The sequence below is a fragment of the Glossina fuscipes genome, unplaced genomic scaffold (assembly GCF_014805625.2).
Source record: "Glossina fuscipes isolate IAEA_lab_2018 unplaced genomic scaffold, Yale_Gfus_2 112, whole genome shotgun sequence".
In the NCBI taxonomy this organism is placed as follows: Eukaryota; Metazoa; Arthropoda; class Insecta; order Diptera; family Glossinidae; genus Glossina; species Glossina fuscipes.
In genome coordinates this window covers 7,392,564-7,413,567 of record NW_023998455.1, presented here as the reverse complement: position 1 = coordinate 7,413,567, position 21,004 = coordinate 7,392,564, and the positions used below count along the sequence as shown (strand labels likewise).

Genomic DNA, 21,004 nt, shown 5'->3' with positions numbered 1-21,004 from the left:
TTTTAATTAATGCCAAATTAATTGCCATGAAGTAGCAAACTGTCATCTAGACAACAATACAATTTGTCATGTTGCAGCTAAAAAAAAAAAAAAACAAAACAAAAAGCAAAAAAAAAATCTATATTGTAAAGCAAAAAACTTTTATCTCTACGCGTATCTGTGATATAATAAGAAAGAAAGAAAATTATAAAAATTTCAATTTTCTTGTGCATCCAAATCGTTCTTTTGTCATCACTTAAACTAGACATAGGCATTTGAGGCGCCACATTACATGAAGCCAACTACCCTAAACGGGTGCTTCAAGTTTAGTAAGAAGAAAAGTACTTTTATTTACTGCTATATGTATATACTTTTTATGGCGAATCACACAGGGGGTGCCTCCATTCGTATAGCATGCTGATGGTTAAAAGGAAATGCGAAAAAAGAGAGGTACGTGGGGAGTGTTAGCCGCAGTCTAACTAGCGGTGTGTATAGCTAGCTATAAGTGCAGTCAGAAAGCCACATAGAGACTTGAATCCGTGCAGATAGTTTTGCCAACTGAAACTCTTATCTACTCGGCTATGTGACGCTCACATTATTTACTCCCTATGAAGGATTTTTTACCTCTAGCAGTTATTCTGCTTTGTTAACTTCTTACCTATCCTCTTATTTCTTACGAAAATATGTTGATAATGTTCCTCATAAAAGCAAAAAGCTTGTTATAGGCGACTCGAAAATGCATTAAAATCCAAATGTTAATGCAGAGTACGTGAAAAATAGAATAAAATATTGCAGGAGACGGCAAAACATAGCAAAGAGTGAGATTCTTTTGAAGTAGAGTAATTGTCAATACATAAAAAAGATTTCATATGTAATTACGATAATGATTTTTAATGTTAGTTTAATTTGAATTTGATGCATCTCCCTATTTGTTTGAGTGGCGCTCGTTTAATTCAAATGCGGCTATTATTGACTTTAGTACAGTTAAGCGTAGTTCTTTTTGAGTGTATATAGAAGCTTGTGCTATTCTATTGTTATGTAGTGAACTTTTCACTATTAATGCAAAGATTACGAATTGAAAGATAACATCACTGTAACAATTTAAAAATGAATAGTTTTTAGAAAAATTTTGTTTACCGAAAATATGCTATGCTTCATGCTGTCTTCAAAAGTTACGTTTCGAGAAAAATGCGTGTGGAATTTTGACATGCGATGTATGCGCAATAAGTTTATTTTCCTATTTTTTCCTAAGCCAACAATTTCAGGACCATTAAAGTGCCCTTCAACGTTCAAATATTCCTCATGGACGGAATAGCATGTGTTTTATACTTTTTGTTTCGAGAAATGAACGGCAGGCAAAATGGCAGGAAACAGCAAAAACTTTATCCGAAGCCCAACCCGAAGCGCTGAAAGCTTTAAAATCGCTTTCAACCTCATATCTTCTCAGGGGCAAGCATATATTTTTACTTGAAAGGGCTTACAACTGAACATAATCAATCGCTTTCTGAAGACGCAAGTTAAAAATCAATAGGTTAAACATTAGGTTTAACCCCCTAGCAAATACTCATAGATGGCTTTTGGCAGAAAAAGCTCAAAAATTCCAAACAAAAATTTGTTGCATGTAGCGAAAGGTTTTCCACCTAGTCTAGGTCCAAAGCGCCTATTAAGTCAAAAAAGAAAAATTGAAACTTGTATAGAGGTGTTGTTGCTGCCTACTTTTACGCTTAATTAAGAGGGAACCAAAGATAATAATTTGTGCAACGTAAATTGAAATACACCTTCAGATGTCCTAACGTTCGATACTTTTATCTAAAGCGCCTTTTACTAATATATGTCGTAAATCTGCCCGAGAAAGCAAAGCTTTCAACTTCAAAATAGTACCTAGAAGTGTTAAAAAATGCAGCCCAAAATGCACAGAAAATCTCTCTGGCATCTTGTGAAGACCGCATCTCTGCTCGAAATAAAAAAAAAAAAAAAATGCATAAATGCTAGCGATTCCGTTAAACTGATTATCACTGACTAGTCGTTGAATTTTTCTTTTGCAAGTTAATTGCTTGCTTGTAAGAGACGCGATGTATCAGTAAACTTCATTACTTGTAATTATTTCTATGAATAAATAAAAATTAATAAAAATTGCTTAATAACATTTCTTAAGGTAAAAACAAATAATTATAGTTATTAACTTCTTTGAAAGAAAGGCAAATAAATTGGTAAGTAGAACTTAAGAAAACTAAACAAATAAATGAAAAAGCAAAGCAAGAAAGCTGTACTCGCCTCTAAACGAATCTTTGATGCTCATCGCCTTGAATCAATACATAAGTATTGTAAATTGTTTTTGCAATTGTCGGAGTGTCATTTATTCTCTCGAAGTTTCTCTCAGATGGTCTTAAAACATATTCGTACCAAAATTTTAGCGTGCCAGCAATAGGGGAAAGACGGGCATCTTCGATTTGCATGCTAATTAAAATTATATACACTTTACATAATCTATAGCTATTAGTGGCCATCGTAAGCGGAAGAATAAATTTAGCAAATGCTCATCTTTCGATAATAAATGTAAGTATAGCAAATAAGTAAATGCACCGAGCAGGACCTATAATTTATATCAGCATATATGTAAATTATTCTTCTCGCCCACATTTCTCTGTATGTGACGAAAACAATTAGGCAAAGTAAATGCGATAATACTCGACTATTTAGCACCCGTTAGAGAGAGACTTTAAAGTAATTATATTTGTGTGTTGATCAGATAAGATTTTTTCGAAAAGACTCTTAGCGTGATCTTGTCCATGGCTTATGCTTATCATTCATTTCCCTTAAGGATTACATCTATCGGCGTGAAAGCAAAGTCCCGTTCGGTTCATAATGTAGTTCCCTTTGTTATCAAAAAATGTAATGGTTAGGGTTCGATGGTTGCAGATAGAACCGTGAAATGCATTTTGCTCCGTCGTTTGATTGCATTCGGTTGCAAAATCGGAAGGAAAATTAGGAGCCGCATTGGTTGTAATAAGAATCGCAATTTATATTAGCTGTTCTACAATACGAATGGTGTAGGGTATGAAAAGTATAAAAATTATATGGATTTTAAAATAATTTTTTTATGCCTGCAGTTATATTAAAATTACATCCGCTTTTTTTTTATTATTGCATTCTTTCATTAGAAACGATCGTTCTGCGTTCATTTTGCTAAAGTAGAAATAAATACACAAACTCGATTGCACATTTATATGTATATGTGTGTCGTTGGTCGAGAAAAGCTTGATTATTGTTATAGTTATAGTTATAGTTATTTGCTAAAAACTAAAGTAAATTTCTAGTTATATGGTAATAAATCATAATTGCTAACAGAGATTTGCCTAAACTTATTAGTGCACACACACACAATTACGTGTTTAAATGAATGCGAATCCACATGCATGTAGTAAATGAATAAAGCAAAAATAAAGGCGAGTCAAGACGTTTTCACTTTAATATCAATTGAATAGCTTAACTAAAAGTTTAAATTTAAAAAAAAAAAAAAAAAAAAAAAAAAAAAAAAAAAACATAAGACCCAGCCAGACATGCTTCAAGCTTTGCTCTACAAGTATTAGTATCGATGTGTCTATGGCGTCTATGCTTGTGTTTGTGTGGTGCGCGCAGTCAACGTTATTTTCAATACGGAATCCGTTAGTTGGCTTTTCTAAGCGTACCAAACGGCCTTTAAAAGAATTCAAACATGTGTTGTTGTGCTTTTTTCATATTGTTATTGTTCTTGTTGTTGTTGTTTTTGTTACTCAGTAATTCATTACATTGTTGTTGCTACGACTCTATGTAGATGTAGATGTTTGTGAACATTTATATATATATCTTGATCTAAATGTGCCTTTATATCTCTGGTAGTGTTGCTTGTTTCTATTTTTTGCCAAGTTTTTTTTTTTTTATTATTTTATTTATAAATTCGCTAATGTATATATAAATATGTAAATATGAACATAGTGACATACGAATAACGAAATATATGTATATACAACTTGTAAATATAGTTTCTTATACATATTATAATAGACGTAATATACTCGGGCAAACAACCACAATTACAACAATAACTACAAGCACCACCACCATTGGCTTTATACATTTGAATATGTTATGGATAATGACATACTACAATAGTTTATAGAGAGCGAAACACACCTTAAAACCACTTGGTTGTGGTTTTTTCTATTTTCTATCTAACAGAAATAAATACAAAAATAGTTCCTATAAACACAATTCACCATATATAGCGTGCGTATACGAGTATGGTTTTTTCAAGTTCCACACTATAACGGAGACAAATTTTCATTATGAATGCACGATCAAATGGAAGACTTCCTTTTCGTTTTTCTTTTCCCCCTACTAAATTACTACCGGGAAGTGCGAGTTGCAGTGAAGTTCTTTGCAAGTAGATGAAAACATACATAAATTATAAGGATAGAAGCAGTGCGGTAATATGATAAAGAGTCCGTTATTTTCAAAACGTTTCTAGTTCGAGAGGAGGCAAACCTTCCGAATCATATATTGAGATTATTGAAAGTAGCCTGACAGAGGCAAAAAAACCATTTGAACCAAGAGGGCACAGCAGGCGAATCTATGTAAACTAATTTTGCCCTTGTGATAGAAAATTAAAAACACCGGTAAGGAAATGTCATTTAAAATTCAAGCCAAGTAGAAGAAGACTACCATGACAACTAACCGTGAGTAGAAATCTCAGTGCGGTTACTCACTCTCATCACGGTACTTGGCCATATATGCAGTGAGTACTCAATCGGTAAAGGCATAAAACACTCACCTATTAGACACACATCCACTAAGCTGTGGCCACTACTTATGTCACCCTCTCTCTCTCTCTCTGTCTACTTGTTTCTGGCCATCATCATACGAGTGTTACAAAACTACAAACACAAGAACATCTTAAGTGTGAAATGTGGAGTCAAAGTGAGGGCACGATTTTGACCATCGCAAGTGTCCAGGAGTTATGCTACCATTTATTGTCGATTAGCATCAGTATTAGATTTGCTAGTGGCGGAACATTCGTACCTACTTTAGACAATACGGCTGTTTGCACGCCCTTTTCATCTTGTCTTTTTTCTCGCCCTAAGTAATCACACTTCAGCTTGTATTGCCGGGTTGTGACTACACTTGCTTTTATTAATCGATATTCGATTTGCAAACTGTGCTGTTATGAAAATTGTTTACACCTCATCAAAAAGGCAATTCAGCAAAGTCAACAACTCATTTCGATAAAGTCACCTATTCGATCGGATTAGTTCATGTCTTCATTAGTTCACGAACGCCAGAATGACCAGATGATAGGAGATTATAAAGTTCACTAATTGTATTGATTGATATGTAATGACGATTACAAGATGCAAACTTGTCAAGAGCACGTTAGCAACTTCTTAGGACATTTCACCATTTAATGAAAATGAGATCACATTCCTCCATGTTGGTGGAGAATATAACATTTTTGTGCTTGACTTCTTTCTTTTATAGATGACCTTGCTGTGAAGTAAGTATAGTTAACCCTAATCTGACAGTGCTTTGGTATAGTGAATCATACCACGATTTGAGTGAAAAATTCGCTTCGATATCATCCCAGTTCACGAATTATCTTTGTTTTTTTAACATTAATCATTTTTAATTTAAAGTAAACTAGAAAATTTATATGAAAGAAGTAAAAAAATTTAAATTGATCCTATAAAGTGAGCCTCAAAGGCTCTCTGTGGTAAGATTAGGGTTAAATACTTTATATGCTAATATTATATATAAACTAGATAGAGGTTAGTTCCAAAAGAAAAAAAAAAGGCTTTGTCTTTCTTCTGAAGAATGAAAGAAAAAGGCAAAAACATTTCTTTTGATTAGTTAACGAATTCATATTTAGTTATAATTACTAATAATAATTATATAATCGCCACCTAGCATTAACGTTTGTTGAGGTTCATCAATAAGTGAAACTTGTTTTCGGAAAAAGAGATATTTTGTCAGAGATATTTTCGTTAGACTATCGTAATGTGATGTTTTTGTTTTTATAGCTTTCGGCTTAAATTAACGATTGCTTAAAATATTTATAACAAAAGAAAAATATTGAAAAACATAAAATAACACATAATTAATAATTTTCTATTAGAATGCTCAACGGAAAATATTAAAAAAAAAAAAAAAAAACACACACACACACACACACATTAATAGCCGAACATTAATAATTAATGACTTTCAATACCGTAAATCATCATAACATTATCGACATAAACTCTACTCCATCCATTACTTCTCGTTTTGAAACATGTCATAAAAAGCAGGAAAAACGCTATTTTATAGAGAATAAAAAAAATTATTTCAATTTTTCTTTTTTAACTCAGTTTAAAGGGAGACAAGTAACCAGAAAGCTTGTGTGTTTGTAATAAATTGTAAAGGATTATTTATTTTTTTTTTTAAATACTTTGCATTGCTTTTTATTTCACAGAGCTTTTGTTTATATTCGATATGCTCTCATACCCTACACCCCTTTTTGTTCAGATATGTTAAGCCATATATTAAGGGTAAATTGAGCTTTTATACCTGCTTGCAGTACTTTAGATCGATCGACTTTCTAAATCGATCGAAGCTTGTCTGTCCGTCCGTCCATCCTGTTTTATGTTTGTAATGTAGTTTACAGGAGGAATTAATTTGCTTTAACGTACATTCTTTGCACGCTCTTTACAGTTTTTCTATATAAATTAGTGGGAATGTGAGCAACATCCGGGAGAACTTGAGACAGGCCCCCTTCTTATTACACCGATCGATTTCGAATTACAGACCTAGGCATGTCTGTCCATCTTGTTTTGTTGCGTTCAACGTACAAGCCGCCTAATTTTTGAGATATTTTGATGATTTTGGTGCACTGACCACTGTTTCAGTCCAAAGACGAACGCTCAGCCTCATTTTGGAAAGTCGTTACATGAATAACTGCAGGGTAGTGTACGGTATTTAATAGCTGCCTTGGTCTAATATAGTATTTTTGCTAGTTATTTGATTTGTAAAAATGAAAAAAAAAAGCAAATCATTTACGCTTTTTTTAAGGCAAGCTTGCAACTTGAAATGGTTTTTTTAGTATGAGTATAAAATAATATTTGATAAAAGTTCTCTCTGTTTATTGAGATTTCCATCACATGTCCGCTTGATTTATTGAAAATTTCCGTCCGGTAATGTTAATATTAATAATTAACATTTCTTGGGGGAGGGGACTCAATTATTGCATGTATAGGTGGGCTTTAAGACAACAATAAAATGAAAAATAAAAACTGCATTTATACACATTTAGGAGAAAGACGGAAAAGATTAATTGATGGTAAAATTTATTTGGATTTTTTTTTTTGTTTTTGGAAAATTGTCGAAGTTTTCAATGAAAAATTTTTGAAAATCATAATCAATTACTGCAACAATACGATATAAGAATAACAGTAACACGCTTTGAAACTTTCAAATACATTTTTCCGACAAAGCAACAGCATTTTATGTGCATAGATGTGTTATGTATGAAATGTGGCTTTTTATTGATGCCGCCGCCGCCAACTTAACATGAGAAGATGCTGATGACGGCGACGATGATGACGATGATTACGATGATGACGACGATGATGATGATGATGATGATGATGATGACTATAAAATGTTACAGCGCTACCATTAGACAGAATGAGGTCAATATTTACACACACAAAACTGACATGCGCTCTTATGCGTACATACGCACTTATGTGTAAGCATATATAAATGAGAGCAACAGATTTCTTTCGAGACACACACGCTGTACAAGTGTTCGATAAAAAAATCATTTAAGCGATTAGTGTCATGATTCGTAAATATTTGCTTGCATGCAATGTGTGTGTAACGATGGTGAGAATTTTTCACAAACGAACTCTTTCGAGTCTAACCCTCACTACACATCAAACTGCTAACGTAAGAAAGAAGTCTATGCTGGAAACTCTATAAAATAAATGGATATTTAATTAACCAAAGATCCTGAGAGATATCATTTACGTCCGTCTATCCTGCCTTTTGTAGTATTCCCAGCAATCATTTCGTAGCGAGGCGGAGAAAGATTTACGTTAGCAAGATGGAAACCAAAAACTGTATTCTGAGGTAAAACAATAGGTTATCCTAGTTTTTGTGATTTTTTGTTACTTTTAGTATTCTGTTCGCAATAAAACCATGCACTTGCTTGCCATTTTGCCGTAGATATGAACCCATGTTGTCAATTAATTGAAATGAATGAAACGAAGACTTCTAATCGAAAAATAACTCCCACCAATGTATGTTGAATCATACCAACGTAAACACGTGTCCGTTCGTCCGACTTTCGTAAGGTCAGAAAGGGGGTAGATTAAAATATGAAAGACTCTAAAATTAAATCACTAATGAAATATGTCAATTGTCATTTTCTTGCTTTTGTGTATATTATACGATTAATTACGGTTTCTATTCTATTCGTGTAATACGGCGATTATCACAAAGCATTGAGAAAGACAAAGAGATAAGGCAACAGCTACAGTTCAATGGTTGTGTGCACAATCGGTAAGAGTTATGCTTTTACCCACTGACTACAATGTGTAAGGTAAGCCGTATGCCGCTACGATCTTAAGTAATAAAGTACTTTTTGGGGGGAGCAGTATCCCAGGTACCCTTAAACTGAATACAGTTTTATTACTTATAGCTTTTCTTGGTAACAAGTTTATATATCGCTGCGGGCGACGATTTTTCACAGAGAACTCTTGCTTGACTTATTTGAAAATATTCAAGTTTTCTTTCTTTTCTTCTTTGGCTTAGTCTTCTTTGTTTGTCCTGCAAATGTGCTTGCATGGGGAAATACGTCCATACCAGTATATCCGGACATGAAGTATATAACAATTCCAAGAACAGGAGGACGGATAGACAGACAAGGGGAAGAAAAGTCCAAACCGAATAAGAACCTCGCACTGATCTACGTACGCCTTTCGCTTTGATGCCTGTTTCTTCAGTGTAAAAACAATGTATTGGTTCTGGATATCAACTAATTATTGAATTTCTATACCGTGATCTTAGATATAAAAGCGTGTCTATCAGTTTTGCGCTCTTCGGGTTTGACCCAAGTCCAGTTAAAGATGACTTGAGTTGTAGAACTCCCTGAATGCATTGAAAATAAAATCATATTCAGTTCTTTTTAATATTTTGCGGTATAAACTGTCTCCGTTGACCTGTTTGTCCCAAGTACAACTTCAGGCAATTTGTGAAATAGTTTTTTAAGGAAGGATTTGAATTCACTTCACCCAATGACTAAGTTTTAAGTTTGCTTCCTTAACTTAAGGAAAAGATTTTTTCGGTTTTCTGCCTTTTTTTCCCTTAAAAGCAAGCGTTTACCTCAACACGGCGACTAGGTGTTGCCGGAAGATTACATTTATAACTTTTGTTTTTATTTTCTGACTTCTATAATTTCAGGTTTGTAATAATAATTTTGGGTTTTGGTTTTTTGTTTTTTGTTTTTTGTTTTTTGTCTTTCTTTTTTTTTTTTTTTTTTTTTTTTGGTTTTTGTACTTTGTGCTTTCTCGTTGCCGCCTTCAACTCCTTCTCCTCCGCCTTAATTATGGGTTTAATAATAATTTTTTTTCTTGCTTGTGGTTTTTAATTTTTGATTTCGTCGTTTTGAAGCTTTTTTGCTAATTAAGTAAATTAATGGAGAGACACATGTTTAACGTGATTTTAAAAGGTGGTTTTTATTTTTGTGTTTTATTTGAATTTAACAGCAATAGGTTAATGCTCGTTGACTTAAGCGAACTGATCTACGAATTTAAATATGCAGAAGTATCTAATCGCAAAATGTAAATTTTGCAGAAGCTTTTCTGCGCTGTTCATGCGGAGTCAATTGGGGTTAATATATGGATGGAATTTGATTAATCTTTTCAACTGGTTAAGGTGTGCGAATTTTAAAGCTGTTAAATGAGCACGTGTTAACTGAAAACTCAAATTAATTAAAATTTATTTGATACAAAATGAAATAATCAAACTGAAAAATTATATTAAACTGAATTCAATTAAGTTAAAAAGACAAAGAACAGGCTTAGCCAGGCACGTCAGCATGCTACTAAATAAAGATATATCTCCAGTAATACGATAATTAGTGTGAAACTTTTTATATACTTTTCCTATCAATGCAATGTTAATGCACTTCGGCTATCCATGTGGGTGGAGGAGAGAGATATATGCGAATCAATAAATCAGTTTGTTAATCATCGCATTATATATATATATGCGAGATGCCATATCAATATGAACTATACGAGGCATTTATTCACTTAATTCGCGAAATGACGATGTTTTCGAAAGATTTTATTCAATTAGCAGCCGAGACTTTGTACTGAGTGTGTGTTTATATCTCTTTTCCAAGCTATCGGGTCATTCGTTTTGCTGTCTTGAAAATAAACAGAATTAAAACGCACTTCTGACTGAGATTTGTGATCAAATTTTGCTTTAATGTATTGCTTGGGCCTTGCCATTATTTCTGGAATACAATACATACATAAGCGTGCAGCTTACAGAAACACTCTGCGTATATATTAATACTTTGGTGGTTATTCCACCCTATGAATTGTCTTCTTCTTTGAGTGATTTCATAATCTGAAAGGATCTTCGAGGTTATGTTGGAGCATTGGCTTACTCCAATAAACCACAAATTCTCAATGACCGTGAAAGGTGAAGAAAACGATCTTCCAGACATAATTTTCAAATAAAGATGCCATAATCCGATTGCTATAATAATAATAATAGAAAATTCATGTTGATATCTTTTGCCATTCAGTGTTTATTAAAAAATAAAAAAAGAAAAATATACATTTATTCGGCAGCCCTACACTTTATTGTGTATACCACTTCGCGAGTTTTCTTTTTCAGGCTTTCTGCTTAAGCTAGGTGGACACTTTAGCTATTCAAAAATAGTATCCAACAGGTTTTTTTCTAGAGAGTCGGAAACCCCATGTGTCTGCAACAAATGGTTTCTTGCTAAAGCCGCTATTCCAAAGGGCTTTAAACTACTGCCAATTAAAAGATTTTAATTACGTTTCTCGAGCTGCGCACTGCTGTTACAATTTACCGACCGTCAATTGTTTGGCTTCAATTTTCAACTGTGTGTGTGAGTTCATAACAATTTTCTCTATTTGAACACGTAGAGTTTTTGTGAGTGGTTTAGGTTATGACGGATTCTGTAGATCTTTAATGAAGTTCATCCATTCAGAGTTGAGGTAAATTAATCGTGAGACTAGGGATGAAGGGGAATAATCTTGTTAAAAGGATTGGTGCAGCGTGTTTGTTCGGTTTTAAAAAATTGCTAAATTATTTATATCAGGCAGTCAAGAGTGATATTTTGCAGTAATCCAAGTGAGATGAGTCAGCATCAAAGCTGACCTTTAGTGCGTCATTGTTCCGTTTAGCCATCCGAACGGATGGCTCACATACGATGTCCCGTCTACAGGTCGAATGCAGTTAACTTGTTATTAAATTATATACGTCGATCATGTTACTTTTAAATTTGGAAAAACTGATTCAAAGCGTATCTATCAAGTTTGACTTTCGTCCCTTGCTTCGTTCGTTGCGGCTTCGAGAGACTCGAAGCAATGCTTAAAAGGTACGGCTTCGCATTTACTAAAAACATGGGTACAAATCGCAGCATTCGAAGGCGTACTTTCAGCTGTTGCGTGTAGATTGAAACAATTTGCGTATTTCCGTTCCCCATTAGTGAGTACAAATATGTTGCTACTTCCAAGCCTAAGAAGATTTAGTCTTACTTTCCAAAAACCAACTATAATTTGTGTAAGCGAATGCGCCACTTGCCTTACATCCTTTGTGAACTGACAACACGATATTCATTGAACACAAAACTGTTAAGCTTGCATTGATTTAAGCATCAATCCTTCTTGCTTATTATTTTAAATATTTCCATCATTAAGTTTTATTGACTCTCGATCTAAAATATTTCTGACATTCATATGAGAGGAAAATCTAGTTGTGTTTTTTCTTTTTTTTTTTTTTTTCTTTTGATAATTTATCGTTTATTAAAACGGAAATGTTTGGGTTTAAAGATATCTTGAAATTATTATATTTAAATACATGCGACATAATCTCCGCCATGTGAAGGATAAGCGTACAATTTTTTAAGACAAATTTTAAATTTAAGTATTTAAAGAGTAAAAAAAATCTAGAGCAACGGTTGTATTTAAACATTTCCGTTGGCAAAAACGAAAATTTTATAAACGCAAAAAAAGAGAACAAGCAAAATGAATATTTTTCGATTTCCGTAGAAATTTTGTCGGTATCGCGTACTGATTGTATTTGAAATCGAATAAGAAAAAAGAAAGCTTTTTTTCTGCTTAGTAATATTTTTCAGAAATGTTGTCTGTATATACATACAACTTAATGAGGAATGTTGAGTGTATGGAAAAGTTCCACTATCTTTTATTAAAATCTATTTTAATATGTATTGCGGCAAGAGATTTCAATTTATGCAAGTTTACTCTCGTAGCACTCAAGGTGTGATACGATGGATTTGTGCCCACTATTGCTGTAAAGGTTGCACGTTCCTACTTGGCAAACAATCCTCCCAAAATGGACTTTTCCTGCTTTTTGATGCGCTTAAGATGTCAACCATTTCTTGCAAAATCCACTTTTTGATTATCGAGGAGAATTCTTACGACGTCCACTGACATCAACGTCCGCGATGCGTGTATAATCTCGTTTAAGGCTATTAAAGCAGAGACCGCAAAATTCTTACTCCTAACCAAGGAAGAGTTGCATCAACACTTTGCAAATCAATGCTGAATTTTCTCTGTAAAAAGGACTGTCTAATCAATGAAATGCGGATTATATGTTGTTCTGACAATAGCAAAAGTAACGACACTAAGAGTACGTGCAACTATTAGATGAACAATTGAAAGATCGATCCACATTGATGGGAGAGTTGTTGCTTTCCATTGCCATTCATCAATCGGGGGAATTATTGAGCGACGTGTTATATGTACTTTTGTTACCTGTGTGGTTAGCATTTTTATGCTTGAAGAAACACCTGAAAAGTTTAATATACCCCCAGAAGTGAGCATAGATGAAAACAAGCTGGACCTATTAAAAGACTGAAACAAACAAAAACTGCACTTAAAAATATGTTAAATCATGTAATAGCATAACGAAAGAAATTATCAAAAAAAATGACCTAAATTCAAAAAAACAAAACTATTGTGCTGTAAAATAAACAAAAAAAAATAAAAACCAAACCAAGGAAAAAAAACATGAGTTATAGAAAATAGTAAAAAAACTAGATTACATAAAAAGTATTTTAATGACAGAGTGTTTGCAGGCAAATGGAGTTGAGTTAAGTGTACGAAATAAATAACAACCACCTACACCTCGGTAGAATACATTAGAGCACAGTTACAGAATAACGATATGGGCAAAGGTGTAATGTAACGAATGCTGGCTAAAGAAAAAGCACTCGGCGTCTCAGGAAAGAAAGAATAATTTTCTGAGAATTTCTTCATTCCATGCCATATAAAAATTCTATAATCATAATTCAGTTTTGCAACAATTAAGGGCTAATGTATACTATGTATACAAATACATTATCTAATTGTCTACGTATTTGAATCGTTCTGAAAGTAAAAATCTATTCGTTTGGCCGACAAATTTCTTCTTTCAGAGATTAAAATCGGAAAGTAGAGTAAGACAATTTCGATGATAAAACCAATATAATAAATATAAAGACCTACTGATGTGCTAAAGTGTAACAAAAAAAAATTGATTGATTTCCTTATAGCGAGCGAGCATATGGTTGATGAGTATTTAGGATTCGCCTCAAGTCTCAAGTATAGCTTCTTGGGCTTCTTTATACGAATGTTGTTTCCCCCATAAATATTAAATAAGTAAAGCGAGACACGCACACATGCTCACCACCTCATTGCTTGATTTGTGAGTTTAAAGCATTTAGCGAGTTTGAGTTTTTATTTATATTTTTACGGTTTTGTGTACTTGACCGCATGCATACAAGTGTCATTGCCAAATAACAATTGAACGGCAATATAAGAATGTTTACTATAGTAGTTTTATAATCAACATACATATATATATATATATAGATATATATATTGCCGTTGTATTTATAAAGCAGAAATGCACTTTTCAAGAATGCCAATTAAAACTGTATATAAAATACGATAATTTCGAAACTGTTACGAAAAAAGTTGTGCACAAAACGGTAACGAAACCGCGCGGCAGAAGTTGTAAGGCGGCTATAATAAGCAACCGATAAAGTATAACATTTTGCGGACATAAAAACAAAAAAAAAAAAATAAAAGGAAATAACTGCAACGACATTTACAATAGCAATAACAACAACACGAATGACAACTGTTACACGGTAACAATAAACGCACTTATACTACATTTAATGCTTTTTTAAAGATAAATAAAAATGGTTTATAAACGACAGAAATATGAAGAAAAAGCGTTAAGCAACTCAACTGAGATATATATATATACATATATGAAAACATTAAAATTTGAAATTTCATGTTTACGAACGTGTGTAAAGTACATTTCAGGCAAAACAAAAACAAAAACGAAAAATTAACAAATGTTCAATGATTTCATAACATTTTGTAAATCATTTTAATGAAATAATCAAAAAAATAAAAAAATAAAATTATTATAAAAAAAATAATCAAACTTAGGACATTTTACCTAATAAGTATTTAAAGCGTGTCGTAGTAATGTCAGAAAAACCTTTTTTTGGACAAGAGATAAAGTGACTCAGATTCTCTTAGAATTGAGGTCATTTGGTGGCACAATAAAATACATTGAGGAAATCAAGTTTGTGTCTTAAGTTTTTTGTTTTATGTTTTCTTTTATTTTTTTCATATATTTTTTTTTTTTTTTTTTTAGTAAAATCTTTATACGATCTACCAAAAAAAAAAAGGAAATTTAATTAAGAATTAAATAATAAAAAAAAAAATAAATAATAATTAACACATGAACAGAGAATAATTGTTATTGTAGAATAAATGTTTTAAATATAAAAAAAATGTTAATTATAAATAAGCGAGTAGAAGAACGTTTATTAATGCTATCTTAAATACTTTTTTCTTAATTAAAAAGAAAAAACAAAAAAAAAAAAGGGGAATACCTTCATAACCGAGTTAATCCAAAATGTGCATTAGATTCATTAAGAAGTTTATTGTAGATATAATATATATAAAATTTTTAAAAAAATTTAATTACACTTTTTTATTATTATGTATATTCCCAGAATATATTTATTTTGTTTTCAATTAAATTTCTTTTGTTTTATAACAACAAACACAAGTTTCTCAAGCTTATTAATTTTAATACAGTTTCACACACAATTTCAAGATTACTTTAAGGCATACAGCGAGGCAAGCAGTCGTACGTACATATAGATATATTGAGGTATGCGCAAACACTTCTCTTTAATTAATTTCTTCTTCTTTTTTGTTTTGTATTTTAAGCATTTACTTACAAAGCAAACTATGCACATAGGGTGGGCTTACAATACCTGGAGAAAATTTCGAAATGGAAAAAATACTCTTAGGATCACTTGTGTTGGTAAAAATTGCAAATTTTCTCATAGAAATTTAAAAGTGCTTATGCTGAGCTTATATCACCACACATATACACACATGCACATACACACACACACACATACACATGCACGCGTATCTATCGTATGCGGAGAGAAAGGCTTTTAAAAAAAAAGAGGAACTTCCGTCTTATAATGCCGAAGAAAAATTAATTGTTTCCGTTTTGTTAAGAAAAAAAAAAAAGAAACCGTCTTTTTTTTCCATAAACAACGGTTAACTTATAAAAAATTATTTGTTTTTTTCAAATTTCTTATCAACGCTAACTTTTTTATAAACTCTCTAGATGTTTATATAAATTTGTATAAATTATTAATCGAGAAGAAAACAAAAAAAAAAAAAACAAATGTATTTAATTTAAATATCACACTGATATAGAGAACACGTTTAAACAGATTGAAGACAAAAACGTAAAAAAATCTGATTTAATTATTTCAAAAAGCAAAACAAAAAAAAAAAAAATAAATAAATAACAAAAGACCGTTCACTGTTTTGCTTTGTTAACCGCTTAACGTGCACGTAACGCACAACACTTGAAAGTGAACTAAATCACAAATCATGTCCAAGAAGTTGCTGACCAAGCAACAGCAGCAGTAGCAGCAGCAGCAGCAATACAATAGCGGCAGCAGCAATTTAACAGCAACAGCAGCGGTCAGCTTATTATACATATATAGCATACAAAATGATCTGACACAATAACAGTTTTCTTATAACTAATAAGTTAAAGTTAAAGTTAAAGTCATGTTCATCGTCTAACACTCTGAGTAAGTGCACAACTCTAATAGAAATTCTAAGCCTATCGATAAACTATCGTTCAGCTGATCTTCTATTCGCTTTAGTTGTACACCTTCCACAGTTAACAATGTCTCGTTTCAATTACATTGTTGCCACTAAAGAGCAAGTGTCAGTCATTAGCAAATCTTCAGCGCCTGAAATGCAAACCGAACCGACAGATAGATCAGGTATTAAAGTTTTTAATATTTCACTTATGCCGAGAGTTGGAGCAAGTGATTGAGCTAAGCTTAAAGAGTTCAATTAAGGTAAAGATTTGTTTTAATCTAGTTTCTCTTAATTTCTATTGTTTATTTTATTCTCTCTCTCTCTCTCTGTCTCTTTCTTTCTCTCTTTCTGGCTAATTTAAACAATAATTTCTCTTAAAGCGTTAATTATCCAACATTTGCCGATTATTATTATTAACATTAGTTTATTTACTTTCCGTTACCTTACTTGGTGGACATGCAGCTGAACACAACAGTAAAACTTGCGACCTTGAATGGAATGTATTTTTTTTTTAGTTTCCGAAAGATTACAATTGCAATTTGTAATCGGCTAAGATATTAAAAAAGAAGTGTAAAAAAAGGAGAACATATGTACAGGAGGAACAGTTAAATAAAAAAAAACATTTTAAAAATAACCCCATCAAGAATAAGTAAGTTAAACAAAAGATAAATAAGGAAATTAAATTTTAAATCGACTTGTGTTGCACTTTTATAAAACGAATTGCGACTTTTTTTGATCTGATTCTTTTTCAAATTTTTGCTATAGATTTCTCTTGGATGCTTGTGTGTTTGCGTGAATATGTTCTTGACTAATGCAGTATTATGTGTCGACAAAGCGAATACGTCGTTTCCTTTGATGTGATAGTGATTTCAAAAAGATAGTCCAACCATGTCTCATATACTTGCGGATCGGTTAAAATAACGTCGATTCGCTTATAGTAAAATGCTGTAATGAAATTTGTATAGAAAGGTAAAAGCATTATAGCGGCACATAGTCCACCACAGTGAAAGCCCTAAACAATTGCGCTTGATACAATTACTCACACGACGACTTTACCAAATAGAACATTATATGTGGAGAGATCGGAGATGTGGTATTACTCTATAGCATTCGTTCTTGAGTCAAAGCACATCGGTGTGCCACATTTCTTCCAAATATATCAAACGGTACGACCTATAAGCTGAATACAAAAATACACGAGCAGACATCAGATGGACAGGCAACATATACGCAAACCTTATACATTCTTGCACGACAAGTGGCGTAGGATATAAGAATTCAAAAATTTTAAAATATTTCGTCCATGACCTCTCTGAACACTTAAGTACTGTGGGTTGTTAAGGAATATTGCTTACGTAGGCCCCCGACTACTTTCAGAATTGATCTGTGCCTCAAGATTTTGCATTTAAATTTTCGAGTTTTTAATAGGAATACACATATGTAAATACATATATGTAAAGAACGGTGCTCGGGCGATAACATCTTTCTTAGAATTGAAGATACTAAGAAAGACTAATTTTTAACATAAAGTAATTCCAGTCTATGATTAGCTAAATATAAGAAGTTAATGAAAGTGAGTAAAAGCCAAGTACCGAGTACTTATGACTTTAGAACTTGATCCAACAATGATTGATCTTTGTTGCTCTGCAGCTACTCGTAGTTATGTGGACGTGGTGTGTGGTTTATAGTTTCGAATGGTGTGAATGTGTTGCAAAATCACAAAAAATTTCAGCCTCCTCTTCCCTTGGAGAAACTGTGGCACGTAATTGTCTTGGATAAGAGAAAGAACTGTACTTTGGAATAATGTAAAGGATAACATTTTGAACGCGTCTGCCAACTCTCGATCAAAATCTAAAATCTACAAATTTTAATAGCTAGCCAGCAGTCAGACCCGATGAAATATCGAATTAATTAAAGTAGGAGGAGAGTAATAGAAAGAAATGAAAACGAGTTTTACTTAAGTCGTAAAATGAAGTGAAATGAAGTCTTGAATATATTATTATGCTTAGCAAATGTTTATGAGTAGCTTTGTTGTCTTTCCCCTAGCATTAATTCTATACTTTTACGTAACATTTCTAGCTGTGGAAAAATGTTGTTTATTTACTTAAACCTTATAAAAGAAAGCAACATAACGTAATTAGTCATCATTATGTCTCAAATATCATGATTCGTGACACACATCACGTACAAAATTTTACCGCACGTGCCTTGCTAAGCTCGTGCATGAACACCTCGTTACGTTAAATGTTTTGTTACTTGCTATGCTAGCAGATCTTGTAAATGAAACCTTTCATAATTTGTTATATTATAAGACTTATGCTCTAAATATTAATTCAAGTAATTGCTGTTTTTTCCTCTCTTTAATTGAATGGGATGTAAATGTTTTTAGATTTCCTTCCAAAAGGGAAACACAAAGAAAATTTGTACCTATATATATATATATATATATGTACACGTATGTATAGTATGATAATAAAAAGTAATCTTTATAACCTTACCTGAAAGCTTATGTGCGAAGTGTTAAAGAAATTATAGCTAGTCATGCAAAAGCGGATAACATATTTATACACGTTGTTGATGCCAAGAAGCAATCAATCTCTGCCTCAGTCATCAAATGATTAAAAAGCAACTAATATTTAACGTGAAATCGTAATGAATTGATTGAACTAAGCGTGTAAAAAACTCGTACATTATAAACGAAGAATGCGAAAGGAAGTACACGCTAAGAATTTCTTATTCACCTTAAACTAATGAAACTCTTACCACCTAATCAAGTTAATAGATTTTTTTAAAAGTATAATTACATCATAAAAGAGAAACACACTCGTAATACAAATTATGGTTTGCAACATCAAAGCAAAGCGAAGAGGACCAACAAGTAAGAGGAAGAAGTCGTGAGTAGCTATTGTCCTAAACTGTTTCTTTTTATACCACAAAGTATATATACATACATATATATAAGTTGATCGGCATTGAACTTTGAATCGATTTAAGGATGTCCGTCTGCCCATCAGTGTTTAAAGTGTCTGTTTTAAACATTCTCCTGGTCGCGAAGATGCAGCTATCGACTTCAAATTAGCAAGAAACATTGGATGTTTTTGCGCATAGGCTGGTATTGAAAACGGGCCAAGTCGCTGCAGAGGCACGTAAAATGAGAACGCCTCTGTTTCTCGGCTTTTCGCTCATTTCGCTCATAAATTACAGCAGATAAATCTACAAAAATTTGGACGCACTTCTATGGGCGAGGCTGCACCACGCTATAGAATGCACGTCCACTTGTCCGTCTGTTCGTCTACACACTGCGTAGTATCTGTGGTTCACATTTTCGCAAAAACGAAGATATTTCCTACAAATTGGAAAAAAATCGGACAATGATGCAAAGCGGTCAAAAGACACGCCTCTAACGCCCGAGCGACTATGCAATAAAAATCGTGAACATCTGTGCTTTCCGTGTTTGTTACTTCTTACTCCTAAAGAACAACACACACCTTAGATATTTCCACTTTTATTAGCCGCGTCCATCCAGTATTGTGAAGAATGAAAATTTAGTTCTTTACTTCTCTCCAATTCCGTTAAGGATAACGACGATAAGTTGAAAGATTCGGTCACGAGCGAATGTAATTATCTGACTTACTTTTTTCTCACTGTAAGCCATCCCAACGGGGTGAGTAGTATGCCTTATCAAAAATGCTTTTAACGTAGCTTAGGGTTCTCACATGACCTTATCATTTCCTATAAACAGGTCAACGTTAAAAAATATCCGATTAATAAGATTCCTGCAGGATTTGGAACTTGGGAGTCTATATTTGCAACATTTGCATCTGTTACTCCCCAACAGAGAGAGTGATATGTTTAAATAGGAGTTTTAGTTGGCAAAAAAAAAAAAGACAAACGAACGATCTTAATATAAGAAATAAAGTTCATTCAGAATATTTTAATTGAGAAGAAAGCTAGCGCTTCTTCGAATCATGTATCCAGTCGATTAGTATTTTGCCTTGTCATTAGTATTCAGCTCCATCAAAGCAAGAAAATGATCTGAAACTAGATTGTAGCTTGACTTAAATATCAATCGATACTAACCGTTGAAGTTGCATTTTTGGCTTAACTCGATTTACTTAAAAAAACAAACCAAACTAAATATATTGTATAAAGACATAACATTGTGAAATTCATTGAGTAAATGGTATCTAATTGTTACACTGTTATGTAAGCCTTACTAAAAATGAATTAGAATATAAACAAAATAAAATCTAAATAAAATCAAATTAAAAATAAAAATAAAAAGAAAAAGATAACTACTTCTTTTGAGAGTATTTAAGAAACTATTTAATCCACCTTATAAGTATTTGAGCGTTGCTTGCTTAATATGTTTTCATTAAAGTGTAATGCAATGACGTTTGGTTTTCAAATTGAAAACAATTACTCGATAAGTTTCAGTTAGAGACAAGAGAAGTAAATCGGTTTAATTTTTTTAATTGCTTTACCCAAAAAATAGCGGAGACATATGTTCGCGTCTTAAGTCGAATACTGAATGCTCTTTACCTCGCTCTTTTCCGTACTGCCATAAGGGCCAT

At 32.6% G+C, this 21,004-nt stretch overlaps 1 protein-coding gene across 5 annotated transcripts in view; it reads right to left on the bottom strand.

Moving 5' to 3' along the window:
- Window positions 1-21,004, bottom strand: part of LOC119639106 (putative uncharacterized protein DDB_G0282133) — a 149,502-nt gene that overhangs the window by 27,572 nt on the left and 100,926 nt on the right. Inside the window, exon 1 of one of the 5 annotated variants that reach the window (XM_038036312.1) lies at window positions 15,179-15,278. The exons of the other annotated variants lie outside the window; for them this stretch is intronic. The gene's annotated coding sequence lies outside the window, so the exon portion shown is untranslated. Of the gene's footprint in view, window positions 1-15,178; window positions 15,279-21,004 lie in introns of those variants that run through there. 5 annotated transcript variants of the gene reach the window in all.